Below are 16,321 nucleotides of genomic sequence, written 5' to 3'. Positions count from 1 at the left end.
GGGAATGGGACTGGTGGATAGGGAAGGGTTGGTAATGGGACATGGATAGGGAAGGCTGGTAATGGGACAGGTGGATAGGGAAGGATTGGTAATGGGACTGGTGGATAGGGGAAGGGTTGGTATGGGACCGTGGATAGGGAAGGGTTGGTAATGGACTGGTGGATAGGGAAGGTTGGTATGGGACTGGTGGATAGGAAGATTGGTAATGGGACTGGTGGATAGGGAAGGCTGGTAATGACTGGTGGATAGGGAAGGATTGGTAATGGGACTGGTGGATAGGAAGGGTTGAAGTAATGGGACAGGTGGATAGGGAAGGTTGGTAATGGACTGGTGGATGGGAGAAGGAAGGTTGGTAATGGGACTGTGGATAGGGAAGGATTGGTAATGGGACTGGTGGATAGGGAAGGATTGGTAATGGGACTGGTGGATAGGGAAGGATTGGTATGGGACAGGAGGGGAAGACGTGAAGGAACTGGTGGATAGAAGGGTTGTAATGGACTGGTGGATAGGGAAGGTTGTAATGGGACTGGTGGATAGGAAGGACAGCATGACTGGGTGGAGGAAGGATTGGTAATGGGACTGGTGGATAGGGAAGGTTGGTGATGGACTGGTGGATAGGGAAGGGTTGGTAATGGGACTGGTGGATAGGGGAAGGATTGGTAATGGGACCAGGATAGGGAAGGATTGGTAATGGGACTGGTGGATAGGGATTGCATGACCAGATGAAAGGGCTGAACTGGAAGGCTGGTAATGGACTGGTGGATGGGGGAAGGGTTGGTACGGGACTGGTGGATAGGGAAGGATTGGTAATGGGACTGGTGGATAGGGGAAGGATTGGTAATGGGACTGGTGGATAGGGAAGGTTGGTAATGGGACTGGTGATAGGGGAAGGATTGGTAATGGGACTGGTGGATAGGGAAGGGCTGGTAATGGGACTGGTGGATAGGGAAGGATTGGTAATGGACTGGTGGATAGGGAAGGATTGGTAATGGGACTGGTGGATAGGGGAAGGTTGGTGTGAAAATGGGACCGGTGGATAGGAAGGGTTGATAATGGGACTGGTGGATAGGGAAGGATTGGTAATGGGACTGGTGGATAGGGAAGGTTGGTAATGGGACTGGTGGATAGGGAAGGTTATAATGTGGGACCGGTGATAGGGAAGGATTGGCATGGACTGGTGGATATAGAAGGCTGGTAATGACCCCAGGAAGGGTTGGTAATGGGACTGGTGGATAGGGAAGGTTGGTAATGGGACCGGTGGATAGGGAAGGACTGGCAATGGGACTGGTGGATAGGGAAGGGTTGGTAATGGACCGGTGGATAGGGAAGGATTGCAATGGGACTGGTGGATAGGGAAGGTTGGTATGGGACCGGTGGATAGGGAAGGATTGGTAATGGACTGGTGGATAGAGGAAGGATTGGTATGGGACCGGTGATAGAAGGTTGGCAATGGACTGGTGGATAGGGAAGGTTGGTAATGGGACTGGTGGATAGAAGATTGTAATGGACTGGTGGATAGGAAGGATTGGTAATGGACCGGTGGATAGGGAAGGCTGGTAATGGGACTGGTGGATAGGGGAAGGTAATGGGACTGGTGGATAGGGAAGGATTGTAATGGGACTGGTGGATAGGGGAAGGATTGGTAATAGGACTGGTGGATAGGGGAATGATTAGTAATGGGACTAGTGGATAGGGTTGGTAAGGGGACCAGATTGGTATGGGACTGGTGGATAGGGAAGGATTGGTAATGGGACTGGTGGATAGGGAAGGATTGGTAATGGGACTGGTGGATAGGGGAAGGGGATTGGCAATGGGACTGGTGGATAGGGGAGGGGTTGGTAATGGGACTGGTGGATAGGGGAAGGATTGGTAATGGGACTGGTGGATAGGGAAGATTGGTAATGGACTGGTGATAGGAAGGATTGGTAATGGGACTGGTGGATAGGGAAGGATTGGTAATGGGACTGGTGGATATGGGAAGGTAATGGGACTGGTGGATAGGGAAGGGTTGGTAATGGACTGGTGGATAGGAAGGATTGAATGGGACTGTGGATAGGAAGGATTGGTAATGGGACAGGTGGATAGGGAAGGTTGGTAATGGGACTGGTGGATAGGGAAGGGTTGGTAATGGGACTGGTGATAGGAAGGATTGGTAATGGACCGGTGGATAGGGGAAGGATTGGCAATGGGACCGGTGGATAGGGGAAGGTTGGTAATGGGACTGGTGGATAGGGAAGGTTGGTAATGGGACTGGTGGATAGGGGAAGGATTGGTAATGGACCGGTTGATAGAAGGAAGGATTGGTAATGGGACTGGTGGATAGAAGGATTGGTATGGGACTGGTGGATAGGGAAGGATTGGTAATGGGACTGGTGGATAGGGAAGGGTTGGTAATGGGACTGGTGGATAGGGAAGGATTGGTATGGGACTGGTGGAAAGGATTGGTAATGGGACTGGTGGATAGGGAAGGATTGGTAATGGGACTGGTGGATAGGGAAGGGTTGGTAATGGACTGGTGGATAGGGGAAGGATTGGTATGGGACTGGTGGATAGGGAAGGACTGGTAATGGGACTGGTGGATAGGGAAGGATTGGTAATGGGACTGGTGGATAGGGAAGGATTGGTAATGGGACTGGTGGATAGGGAAGGGTTGGTAATGGGACTGGTGGATAGGGAAGGTTGGTACGGGACTGGTGGATAGGAAGGATTGGTAATGGGACTGGTGGATAGAAGGATTGGTAATGGGGACTGGTGGATAGGGGAAGGATTGGTAATGACTGGTGGATGGGGAAGGTGGTAAAGGGACTGGTGGATAGGGGAAGGATTGGTAATGGGACTGGGTGGATAGGGGAAGGCTGGTAATGGGGACTGTGGATAGAAGGATTGGCAGGGGACTGGTGGATAGGGAAGGGTTGGTAATGGGACTGGTGGATAGGGAAGGTTGGTAATGGACTGGTGGATAGGGAAGGATTGGTAATGGGACCAGGATAGGGAAGGCGTAATGGGACTGGTGGATAGGGGAAGGATTGGTAATGGGACGGTGGATAGGGAAGGATTGGTAATGGGACTGGTGGATAGGGAAGGATTGGTAATGGGACCGGTGGATAGGGAAGGATTGGTAATGGGACTGGTGGATAGGGAAGGATTGCAATGGGACTGGGTGGATAGGGGAAGGATTGGTAATGGACTGGTGGATAGGAAGGATGGTAATGGGACTGGTGGATAGGGAAGGGTTGGTAATGGGACTAGTGGATAGGGGAAGGATTGGTAATGGGACTGGTGGATAGGAAAGCTGGTAATGGGACTGGTGGATAGGGAAGGATTGGTAATGGGACCGTGGATAGGGAAGGATTGGTAATGGGACCGGTGGATAGGGGAAGGATTGGTAATGGACTGGTGGATAGGGAAGGATTGGTAATGGACCATGGTGGACAAGGAAGGTTGGTAATGGGACAGGTGGAGGGGAAGGATTGGTAATGGGACTGGTGGATAGGGAAGGGCTGGTACGGGACTGTGGATAGGGAAGGGTTGGTACGGGACTGGTGGATAGGAAGGATTGGTAATGGGACTGGTGGATAGGGGAAGGATTGGTAATGGGACTGGTGGATAGGGAAGGGTTGGTAATGGGACTGCGGATAGGGGAAGGTTGGTAATGGGACTGGTGGATAGGGGAAGGATTGGCAATGGGACTGGTGGATAGGAAGGATTGGTACGGGACTGGTGGATAGGGAAGGTTGGTAATGGGACTGGTGGATAGGGAAGGATTGGTAATGGGACTGGTGGATAGGGAAGGATTGGTAATGGGACTGGTGGATAGGGAAGGCTGGTAATGGGACTGGTGGATAGGAAGGATTGGTAATGGGACTGGTGGATAGGGGAAGGATTGGCAATGGGACTGGTGATAGGGAAGGATTGGTATGGGACTGGTGGATAGGGAAGGATTGGTAATGGGACTGGTGGATAGGGGAAGGGTTGGTAATGGACCGGTGGATAGGGAAGGATTGGTAATGGGACTGGTGGATAGGGAAGGGTTGGTAATGGGACCGGTGGATAGGGAAGGGTTGGTAATGGGACTGGTGGATAGGGGAAGGATTGGTAATGGACTGGTGGATAGGGAAGGATTGGTAATGGGACTGGTGGATAGGGAAGGGTTGGTAATGGGACTGTGGATAGGGAAGGGTTGGTAATGGACTGGTGGATAGGGAAGGATTGGTAATGGGACTGGTGGATAGGGGAAGGGTTGGTAATGGGACCGGTGGATAGGGAAGTGGTAATGGGACTGGTGGATAGGGGAAGGGTTGGTAATGGGACTGGTGGATAGGGAAGGATTGGTAATGGACTGGTGGATAGGGGAAGGATTGGTAATGGGACTGGTGGATAGGGAAGGTTGGTAATGGGACTGGTGGATAGGGAAGGATTGGTAATGGGACTGGTGGATAGGGAAGGGTAATGGGACGGTGGATAGGGAAGGATTGGTAATGGGACTGGTGGATAGGGAAGGATTGGTAATGGGACTGGTGGATAGGGAAGGATTGGTAATGGGACTGGTGGATAGGGAAGGATTGGTAATGGGACTGGTGGATAGGGAAGGGTTGGTAATGGGACTGGTGGATAGGGAAGGATTGGTAATGGGACTGGTGGATAGGGAAGGCTGGTAATGGGACTGGTGGATAGGGAAGGATTGGTAATGGACTGGTGGATAGGGGAAGGATTGGTAATGGGACTGGTGGATAGGGGAAGGATTGGTAATGGGACTGGTGGATGGGGAAGGATTGGTAATGGGACTGGTGGATAGGGAAGGGTTGGTAATGGGACTGGTGGATAGGGAAGGATTGCGTAATGGGACTGGTGGATAGGGAAGGATTGGTAATGGGACTGGTGGATAGGGAAGGGATTGGTAATGGGACTGGTGGATAGGGAAGGATTGGTAATGGGACTGGTGGATAGGGAAGGGCTGGTAATGGGACTGGTGGATAGGGGAAGGATTGGTAATGGGACTGGTGGATAGGGAAGGATTGGTAATGGGACTGGTGGATAGGGAAGGATTGGTAATGGGACTGGTGGATAGGGGAAGGGTGGTAATGGGACTGGTGGATAGGGAAGGATTGGTAATGGGACTGGTGGATAGGGGAAGGTTGGTAATGGGACTGGTGGATAGGGAAGGATTGGTAATGGGACTGGTGATAGGGGAAGGATTGGTAATGGACTGGTGGATAGGGAAGGGTTGGTAATGGGACTGGTGGATAGTGGAAGGATTGGTAATGGGACTGGTGGATAGGGAAGGGTTGGTAATGGGACTGGTGGATAGGACTGGTGGGGGAAGGTTGGTAATGGACTGGTGGATAGGGGAAGGATTGGTAATGGGACTGGTGGATAGGGGAAGGATTGGTAATGGACTGGTGGATAGGGGAAGGATTGGTAATGGGACTGGTGGATAGGGAAGGATTGGTAATGGGACTGGTGGATAGGGAAGGGTTGGTAATGGGACAGGTGGATATGGGAAGGATTGGTAATGGGACCGGTGGATAGGGGAAGGGTTTGTAATGGGACTGGTGGATATGGGAAGGATTGATAATGGGACTGGTGGATAGGGGAAGGATTGGTACGGGACTGGTGGATAGGGAAGGATTGGTAATGGACTGGTGGATAGGGAAGGTTGGTAATGGACTGGTGGATGGGGAAGGATTGGTAATGGGACAGTGGATATGGGAAGGGTTGGTAATGGGACTGGTGGATAGGGGAAGGATTGGTAATGGGACTGGTGGATAGGGGAAGGATTGGTAATGGGACTGGTGGATACTGGAAGGCTTTGTAATGGACTGGTGGATAGGGAAGGATTGGTAATGGGACTGGTGGATAGGGAAGGTTGGTAATGGACTGGTGGATAGGGAAATGGTTGGTAATGGGACTGGTGGATAGGGGAAGGATTGGTAATGGGACTGGTGGATAGGGGAAGGATTGGTAATGGGACTGGTGGATAGGGGAAGGATTGGTAATGGGACTGTTGGATAGGGAAGGCTGGTAATGGGACTGGTGGATAGGGAAGGATTGGTAATGGGACTGGTGGATAGGGAAGGATTGGTTATGGGACTGGTGGTTAGGGGAAGGTTTGGTAATGGGACCGGTGGATAGGGGAAGGGTTGGTAATGGGACTGGTGGATAGGGGAAGGATTGGTAATGGGACTGGTGGATAGGGGAAGGATTGGTAATGGGACTGGTGGATAGGGGAAGGATTGGTAATGTGACTGGTGGATAGGGGAAGGATTGGTAATGGGACTGGTGGATAGGGGAAGGATTGGTAATGGGACTGGTGGATAGGGGAAGGATTGGTAATGGGACTGGTGGATAGGGAAGGATTGGTAATGGACTGGTGGATAGGGAAGGATTAAGGTAATGGGACTGGTGGATAGGGAAGGATTGGTAATGGGACTGGTGGATAGGGAAGGATTGGTAATGGGACTGGTGGATAGGGAAGGATTGGTAATGGGACTGGTGGATAGGGGAAGGATTGGTAATGGACTGGTGGATAGGGAAGGATTGGTAATGGGACAGGTGATAGGGAAGGATTGGTAATGGGACCGGTGGATAGGGAAGGCTGGTAATGGGACTGGTGGATAGGGAAGGATTGGTAATGGGACCGGTGGATAGGAAGGATTGGTAATGGGACTGGTGGATAGGGAAGGATTGGTAATGGACAGGTGGATAGGGAAGGATTGGTAATGGGACTGGTGGATAGGGAAGGATTGGTAATGGGACTGGTGGATAGGGAAGGATTGGTAATGGGACTGGTGGATAGGGAAGGATTGGTAATGGGACTGGTGGATAGGGAAGGATTGGTAATGGACTGGTGGATAGGGAAGGATTGGTAATGGGACTGGTGGATAGGGGAAGGGTTGGTAATGGGACTGGTGGAAAGGGAAGGACTGGTAATTGGACTGGTGAATAGGGAAGGATTGGTAATGGGACTGGTGGATAGGGAAGGATTGGTAATGGGACTGGTGGATAGGGAAGGATTGGTAATGGACTGGTGGATAGGGGAAGGATTGGTAATGGGACTGGTGGATAGGGAAGGATTGGTAATGGGACTGGTGGATAGGGAAGGGTTGGTAATGGGACTGGTGGATAGGGAAGGATTGGTAATGGGACTGGTGGATAGGGAAGGATTGGTAATGGGACAGGTGGATAGGGAAGGATTGGTAATGGGACTGGTGGATAGGGGAAGGATTGGTAATGGGACTGGTGGATAGGGGAAGGATTGGTAATGGGACTGGTGGATAGGGGAAGGATTGGTAATGGGACTGGTGGATAGGGAAAGGATTGGTAATGGGACTGGTGGATAGGGGAAGGATTGGTAATGGGACTGGTGGATAGGAAAAGGGTTGGTAATGGGACTGGTGGATAGGGAAGGGTTGGTAATGGGACTGGTGGATAGGGAAGGATTGGTAATGGGACTGGTGGATAGGGAAGGATTGGTAATGGGACTGGTGGATAGGGGAGGATTGGTAATGGGACTGGTGGATAGGGGAAGGATTGGTAATGGGACTGGTGGATAGGGCAAGGATTGGTAATGGGACTGGTGGATAGGGGAAGGATTGGTAATGGGACTGGTGGATAGGGGAAGGGTTGGTAATGGGACTGGTGGATATGGGAAGGATTGGTAATGGGACTGGTGGATGGGGAAGGATTGGTAATGGGACTGGTGGATAGGGAAGGATTGGTAATGGGACTGGTGGATAGGGAAGGATTGGTAATGGGACTGGTGGATAGGGAAGGATTGGTAATGGGACTGGTGGATAGGTAAGGGTTGGTAATGGGAATGGTGGATAGGGGAAGGATTGGTAATGGGACTGGTTGATAGGGTAAGGATTGGTAATGGGACTGGTGGATAGGGGAAGGATTGGTAATGGGACTGGTGGATACGGGAAGGATTGGTAATGGGACTGGTGGATAGGGAAGGGTTGGTAATGGGACTGGTGGATAGGGGAAGGATTGGTAATGGGACTGGTGGATAGGGAAGGATTGGTAATGGGACTGGTGGATAGGGAAGGATTGGTAATGGGACTGGTGGATAGGGAAGGGTTGGTAATGGGACTGGTGGATAGGGGAAGGTTGGTAATGGGACTGGTGGATAGGGAAGGGTTGGTAATGGGACTGGTGGATAGGGAAGGATTGGTAATGGGACTGGTGGATGGGGAAGGATTGGTAATGGGAGTGGTGGATAGGTGAAGGATTGGTAATGGGACTGGTGGATAGGGGAAGGATTGGTAATGGGACTGGTGGATAGGGAAGGTTGGTAATGGGACTGGTGGATAGGGAAGGATTGGTAATGGGACTGGTGGATAGGGGAAGGATTGGTAATGGGACTGGTGGATAGGGAAGGATTGGTAATGGGACTGGTGGATAGGGGAAGGATTGGTAATGGGACTGGTGGATAGGGAAGGGTTGGTAATGGGACTGGTGGATAGGGAAGGATTGGTAATGGGACTGGTGGATAGGGAAGGATTGGTAATGGGACTGGTGGATAGGGAAGGATTGGTAATGGGACTGGTGGATAGGGAAGGATTGGTAATGGGACTGGTGGATAGGGAAGGTTGGTAATGGGACTGGTGGATAGGGAAGGATTGGTAATGGGACTGGTGGATAGGGAAGGGTTGGTAATGGGACTGGTGGATAGGGAAGGAGTCGTAATGGGACTGGTGGATAGGGGAAGGGTTGGTAATGGGACTGGTGGATAGGGGAAGGATTGGTAATGGGACTGGAGGATAGGGAAGGATTGGTAATGGGACTGGTGGATAGGGGAAGGTTGGTAATGGTACTGGTCGATAGGGATAGGTTTGGTAATGGGACTGGTGGATAGGGTAAGGTATGGTAATGGGACTGGTGGATAGGGGAAGGATTGGTAATGGGACTGGTGGATAGGGAAGGATTGGTAATGGGACTGGTGGATAGGGAAGGATTGGTAATGGGACTGGTGGATAGGGAAGGATTGGTAATGGGACTGGTGGATAGGGAAGGTTGGTAATGGGACTGGTGGATAGGGAAGGATTGGTAATGGGACTGGTGGATAGGGGAAGGATTGGTAATGGGACAGGTGGATAGGGAAAGGGTTGGTAATGGGACTGGTGGATAGGGGAAGGATTGGTAATGGGACTGGTGGATAGCGGAAGGATTGGTAATGGGACTGATGGATAGCGGAAGGATTGGTAATGGGACTGGTGGATAGGGGAAGGATTGGTAATGGGACTGGTGGATAGCGGAAGGGTTGGTAATGGGACAGGTGGAGGGGAAGGATTGGTAATGGGACTGGTGGATAGGGAAGGATTGGTAATCGAACTGGTGGATAAGGGAAGGATTGGTAATGGGACAGGTGGATAGGGGAAGGATTGGTAATGGGACTGGTGGATATGGGAAGGATTGGTAATGGGACAGGTGGATAGGGGAAGGATTGGTAATGGGACTGGTGGATAGCGGAAGGATTGGTAATGGGACTGGTGGATAGGGGAAGGGTTGGTAATGGGACTGGTGGATAGGGTAAGGATTGGTAATGGGACTGGAGTACAGGCGAAGGTTTGGTAATGGGACTGGTGGATAGGGGAAGGATTGGTAATGGGACTGGTGGATAGGGAAGGATTGGTAATGGGACAGGTGGATAGGGGAAGGATTGGTAATGGGACTGGTGGAGAGGAGAAGGATTGGTAATGGGACTGGTGGATAGGGGAAGGATTGGTAACGGGACTGGTGGATAGGGGAAGGATTGGTAATGGGACTGGTGGATAGGGGAAGGGTTGGTAATGGGACTGGTGGATAGGGGAAGGATTGGTAATGGGACTGGTGGATAGAGGAATGTTTTGTAATGGGACTGGTGGATAGGGGAAGGGTTGGTAATGGGACTGGTGGATAGGGGAAGGGTTGGTAATGGGACTGGTGGATAAGGGAAGGGTTGGTAATGGGACTGGTGGATAGGGGAAGGGTTGGTATGGGGACTGATGGATAGAAGAAGGGTTGGTAATGGGACTGGTGGGTAGGGAAGGGTTGGTAATGGGACTGGTGGATAGGGAAGGGTTGGTAATGGGACTGGTGGATAGGGAAGGATTGGTAATGGGACTGGTGGATAGGGGAAGGATTGGTAATGGGACTGGTGGATAGGGAAGGATTGGTAATGGGACTGGTGGATAGGGAAGGATTGGTAATGGGACTGGTGGATAGGGGAAGGTTGGTAATGGGACTGGTGGATACGGGAAGGAGTGGTAATGGGACTGGTGGATAGGGGACGGTTTGGTAATGGGACTGGTGGATAGGGGAAGGGTTGGTAATGGGACTGGTGGATACGGGAAGGATTGGTAATGGGACTGGTGGATAGGGGAAGGATTGGTAATGGGACTGGTGGATAGGGGAAGGATTGGGAATGGGACTGGTGGATATGGGAAAGGTTGTTAATGGTACTGGTGGATAGGGAAGGATTGGTATGGGACTGGTGGATAGGGAAGGGTTGGTAATGGGACTGGTGGATAGGGAAGGATTGGTAATGGGACTGGTGGAAGGCTGGTAATGGGACTGGTGGATAGGGAAGGGTTGGTAATGGGACTGGTGGATAGGGAAGGGTTGGTAATGGGACTGGTGGATAGGGGAAGGATTGTAATGGGACTGGTGGATAGGGAAGGGTTGGTATGGGACTGGTGGATAGGGAAGGGTTGGTAATGGGACTGGTGGATAGGGAAGGGCTGGTAATGGGACTGGTGGATAGGGAAGGGTTGGTAATGGGACTGGTGGATAGGGAAGGATTGGTAATGGGACTGGTGGATAGGGAAGGATTGGTAATGGGACTGGTGGATAGGGAAGGTTGGTAATGGGACTGGTGGATAGGGAAGGTTGGTAATGGGACTGGTGGATAGGGAAGGATTGGTAATGGGACTGGTGGATAGGGAAGGGTTGGTAATGGGACTGGTGGATAGGGAAGGTTGGTAATGGGACTGGTGGATAGGGAAGGATTGGTAATGGGACTGGTGGATAGGGAAGGATTGGTAATGGGACTGGTGGATAGGGGAAGGATTGGTAATGGGACTGGTGGATAGGGGAAGGATTGGTAATGGGACTGGTGGATAGGGAAGGATTGGTAATGGGACTGGTGGATAGGGAAGGGTTGGTAATGGGACTGGTGGATAGGGGAAGGGATGGTAATGGGTCTGGTGGATAGGGAAGGATTGGTAATGGGACTGGTGGATGGGGAAGGATTGGTAATGGGACTGGTGGATAGGGAAGGATTGGTAATGGGACTGGTGGATAGGGAAGGGTTGGTAATGGGACTGGTGGATAGGGGAAGGTTGTGTAATGGGACTGGTGGATAGGGGAAGGATTGGTAATGGGACTGGTGGATAGGGAAGGATTGGTAATGGGACTGGTGGATGGGGAAGGATTGGTAATGGGACTGGTGGATAGGGAAGGGTTGGTAATGGACTGGTGGATAGGGAAGGATTGGTAATGGGACTGGTGGATAGGGAAGGTTGGTAATGGGACTGGTGGATAGGGAAGGGTTGGTAATGGGACTGGTGGATAGGGAAGGATTGGTAATGGGACTGGTGGATAGGAAGGGTTGGTAATGGGACTGGTGGATAGGGGAAGGATTGGTAATGGGACTGGTGGATAGGGAAGGGTTGGTAATGGGACTGGTGGATAGGGAAGGTTGGTAATGGGACTGGTGGATAGGGAAGGATTGGTAATGGGACTGGTGGATAGGAAGGATTGGTAATGGGACTGGTGGATAGGGAAGGATTGGTAATGGGACTGGTGGATGGGGGAAGGATTGGTAATGGGACTGGTGGATAGGGAAGGGTTGGTAATGGGACTGGTGGATAGGGAAGGGCTGGTAATGGGACTGGTGGATAGGGAAGGCTGGTAATGGGACTGGTGGATAGGGAAGGGTTGGTAATGGGACTGGTGGATAGGGAAGGGTTGGTAATGGGACTGGTGGATAGGGGAAGGATTGGTAATGGGACTGGTGGATAGGGAAGGTTGGTAATGGGACTGGTGGATAGGGAAGGATTGGTAATGGGACTGGTGGATAGGAAGGGTTGGTAATGGGACTGGTGGATAGGGAAGGATTGGTAATGGGACTGGTGGATAGGGAAGGATTGGTAATGGGACTGGTGGATAGAAGGATTGGTAATGGGACTGGTGGATAGGGAAGGATTGGTAATGGGACTGGTGGATAGGGAAGGATTGGTAATGGGACTGGTGGATAGGGGAAGGGTTGGTAATGGGACTGGTGGATAGGGGAAGGATTGGTAATGGGACTGGTGGATAGGGGAAGGATTGGTAATGGGACTGGTGGATAGGGGAAGGATTGGTAATGGGACTGGTGGATAGGGGAAGGATTGGTAATGGGACTGGTGGATAGGGGAAGGGTTGGTAATGGGACTGGTGGATAGGGGAAGGACTGGTAATGGGACTGGTTGATGGGGGAAGGGTTGGTAATGGGACTGGTGGATAGGGGAAGGATTGGTAATGGGACTGGTGGATAGGGGAAGGATTGGTAATGGGACTGGTGGATAGGGGAAGGGTTGGTAATGGGATCATCCTTTGAAAAGTAATGGGTGCGGTTTTGAGGCCGAATACCATCCTTAACCATTCAAAATGACCACTAGGGGTACTGAAGGCTGTAATCTCTCTGGATTCAGCTGCCATCGGCACCTGCCAGTACCCACTTAAAAGGTCAAGACTACTGAAAATAGTATTCCCTTGCCCCAGGGACATTAACAAGTCACCTAAAACAGGCAGAGGGTACCTATCATCCTCAGTCACCTCATTTACTTTCCTAAAAACGATGGCAGGCCTGAAACTCCCGTCCTTTTTAGGGACTATAAACAAGGGCGAGTTCCACGGAGATCGGGAATGCTGAATAACACCCTGGTCCAACATGTCTTTAACCTGTTCATCTACAACCTGCCTTTGACTGTGTGGGAGTCTGTACGCAGGAATGTACACCGGTTTGGTGTTGGGTTTAACCCTAATGTTGTGTTCTGTCGTAGCAGTCGCACCCAAAGGTTCACCGGGCAGGGCAATGACATCACGATACTGATGTAAAAGCTTCAGAAGCGTGCCCTTGAGCTCGGGGTAATCGACCACTTTGACTAAAGAGTCGACAGATGAGGCCTGACAAGATGTGTCGCCGGCGGCGGGTTGACCCACCGCGCCGACACAAGGCCGCCTTATAAGGCGGTGTCACACTAGCACTTTTTCCGTCAACTTTTTCCGTCGTTTTTCTGAAAATCGTCGATATCTTGGCTGCGGCCTGTCACACACAAACGGTGTTTCGTCTGAAACCTTCCGTCGGCACAGACCAAGGAATGTAAACAAACATGGAGTCCACGCTGCGGCAAAGATACGCTGCTCTGAACCTAATACTGTGTATTGTGAGACTTAGACGAGCTAAACAAGCCAAAAAGCGTGCATGGATGCGCTCATGGTTGGCTCGTCGGGAAAGAGAAAGTGTGTACCGCAGGCTGTTAATAGAGCTGAGTTTAGAGGATCATGAGACTCTGAAGAATTGGATCAGGTTGGACGAGAGCCATTACCACAGACTTCTGGAGTTAGTGACACCTCTCATTGCCAGAAGTGACACCAGGATGAGGAAGGCTGTCACTGCAGGAGAGCGTTTGAGACAGGTTGAAGCCACGCGGAAAGTCTCGGTCTTGGTCTTGGAAATGTAAAAAAAGGCGGAAATTTGCAGGCGGAAACGATCCTGATCGTCTGACAAATTCATGCGATAAGTTCATGCGGAACGATGAAAAATCGACGGAAATCGCATTAATCGACGGAAAAAGTGCTAGTGTGACACCGCCTTTAACTCTATAGGGTCTGGGGACACCTGTCCGTCGAACGCTAAAGCGCGACCCAAAATGACTCCATTTCTGAGTTTAACTGGACCGCCAGTGGCATTAACCACTAAAGGTACGGTCCTACCTCCCTCGCGCACCGTGTTAAGGGTGGACTCTATCGCTAGCGTGTTGACACGACTAGGCCCTTCTAGGCAGATGTCACAACCTACGGTGGCGTTAGGGACTGACACGGGGACGTGCATTGCGGTTCGTTGAGGGATTTCGTCATTCCCCACGACTATCGCATTGACATTTTTCCATCCCCTGCAAACGTCAGCTGGTGTTGGTGGTTGACCATGAAGTGAGGTGGTGCCCGCGCCAGGCACCGGCACCGTGGAAAGAGTGGGCACGGTACGCACCACCGACTCAGGAGAAACACTTTCACGACCCTTGCTGGGTATTTCTCTTCTTTCCCAGGGAGAAGCGAGGCGCACAGGTTGATCCATGGCCTTGAAACACCTCCCTTGAAACCTTACTGTATTACTATCTGGAAGTATTACCATGCGGTTAGACCTCAGTGACAACAACCCAAGAAGACCGTCAGACGGCAGGGAAAAGTTTGACGTCACGTAAAAATCCAAACGCATGACAGGGGTGTTTCGTCCCAAACTCACTGGCAAACTCACCAACCCAAGGATGTTAAGCCTGTCGGCGGTGACACCGCAAAGGCTCAGGTCCGAGGGTCGTAGCTGGTAGCGGCCTCCCCGCGACGCGCGTTTCAAAGCTAAGTATGTCCTTTCAGACGACACATTAACCGCCGCGCCGGTGTCGACCGCAAATGACGCTTGTAGCGGACCCAGCTTGACTTTAAGCGCCATAATTTCAGGCTGACTGCACGCGGCCACAACAGATTCATACAAGCTACTATTGTCAGCCTGCACTGCAGTCTCGGTATCCTCCCCCCCTGGGTTGCTACCCTGGGTCGGTTTTGGGGGGGCGCTCGGCTTCCCCCGACCCCTTCACGAACTTTCCTGCTCGCTCTTTCTTTAACTGGAGCACAGAGAAACACTCCTCTGTGGTGTGTCTACCAGCACCGTGGACAAAACAGAACTTGCCAGTGTGGTAGCCCGCGGCTCGACTTTTTGAAGCGGCCGGGGTCTTCTGAGAAGCAGATTTGCCTGACATCGGCGAGCCTCCCTTCTCCCTAGTAGCCTTGCGATCCCGCTGATGTTTTAGACAACAGTCAACCGTATGACCGTCGCGCTGACAGTACGAACAGTGGCGCTTAGGCTTTTCGGTGGTGGCCGCCACCACTGATGACGACGCGCTAACATTAGCGGCTTTCTGGTCGACAGAGGCTACAGCGGGGACTGGCGCTCCGTCTTTCTCCTCCATCTTAGTTTTTATTTTAAGCATGAAGTCGTGCAACTTGTCAGCGGGGCCGTAGGCTAGGGATAAAGAACCTTTTCGAAACTGGCCCTTGATGACAGCCATGTATACAAAAAATTCAAAAAATTTGAGAACATTGGATAGAGACATATTCTCTCCCTCAGTCCAGCCACCAGCTTTGAGATAGACGCCCATATCAGTAGACAACCGATAGGCGTCTACTTGCCCGGTTAAAAGCCCTTTACTCTCCACAGCTGAAATCAACTTGGTCACAGCTACATTAACACCTTTGACGAGGCTGTGCCTAACATCTTCCCCAAAAGACTCCAAAAAATGTGACCGAAACTGGGCATAATCTTTGGTTTGTTGCGGTTCCATGAACGCGCTGGTGTACATAAGAGCTGATGGTTCTGTCCCTGGCTTTAATCTAAACCTAATGAAGGAGATTTTATCACCCGGTTCTGACACAAATGAGTTGTTCATAACATCCTGGCATTGCAGGATGAAGTCTCTCGCACTGTAATCCGGGTCATTGCCTGCGAAAGCTCTGAGTGATGCCGTAGTCGGCAGAAGTTTAATAGTGTTAGTAGCCAACAGCTACCCTCCACACATAAACCCCCCGGAACCCCACACAGCCCCACCACACCTAGCCACTCCCACAGACAGAGATCGTGACCCAAACACAAAGATCGACACATCACAAATATATCACGACACAGGACAAGGATGAGACGGATTTAGGATCGGCGTAAGAACATAAATCCAGCCCACACACACGTCCAAGCATTGCACACTCGCGAGACTCAGGGAAAGGTGAGGATAAGGCTAAGAGGATTGACGTCACGGTGAAGTTCTTAGTCTATTATGCCGGGGAGCGAAAGTTAAGTGGGTAGAGAAGCGAGTGTAGCTGCAAGTGTTATTATTTTGTTATTGTTGTTAATGTTATCTTTTTATTAGCGTTACTACTGTTACTACGTCTACTTCTATGTTATCTTTTTATTTTATTTTTGCAGTTAGTGGTATTAGTATTAGTATTAGTAGTTGTAGTAGAAGATGACGAATAATAATAATAAAGAAGTAAATAACGAGGAAGTAAGAAGAAGAAGAAGAAGATGAAG

The sequence above is a fragment of the Eriocheir sinensis genome, chromosome 29, assembly GCF_024679095.1.
Source record: "Eriocheir sinensis breed Jianghai 21 chromosome 29, ASM2467909v1, whole genome shotgun sequence".
Lineage (NCBI taxonomy): Eukaryota > Metazoa > Arthropoda > Malacostraca > Decapoda > Varunidae > Eriocheir > Eriocheir sinensis.
This window is presented reverse-complemented; position numbering follows the sequence as displayed.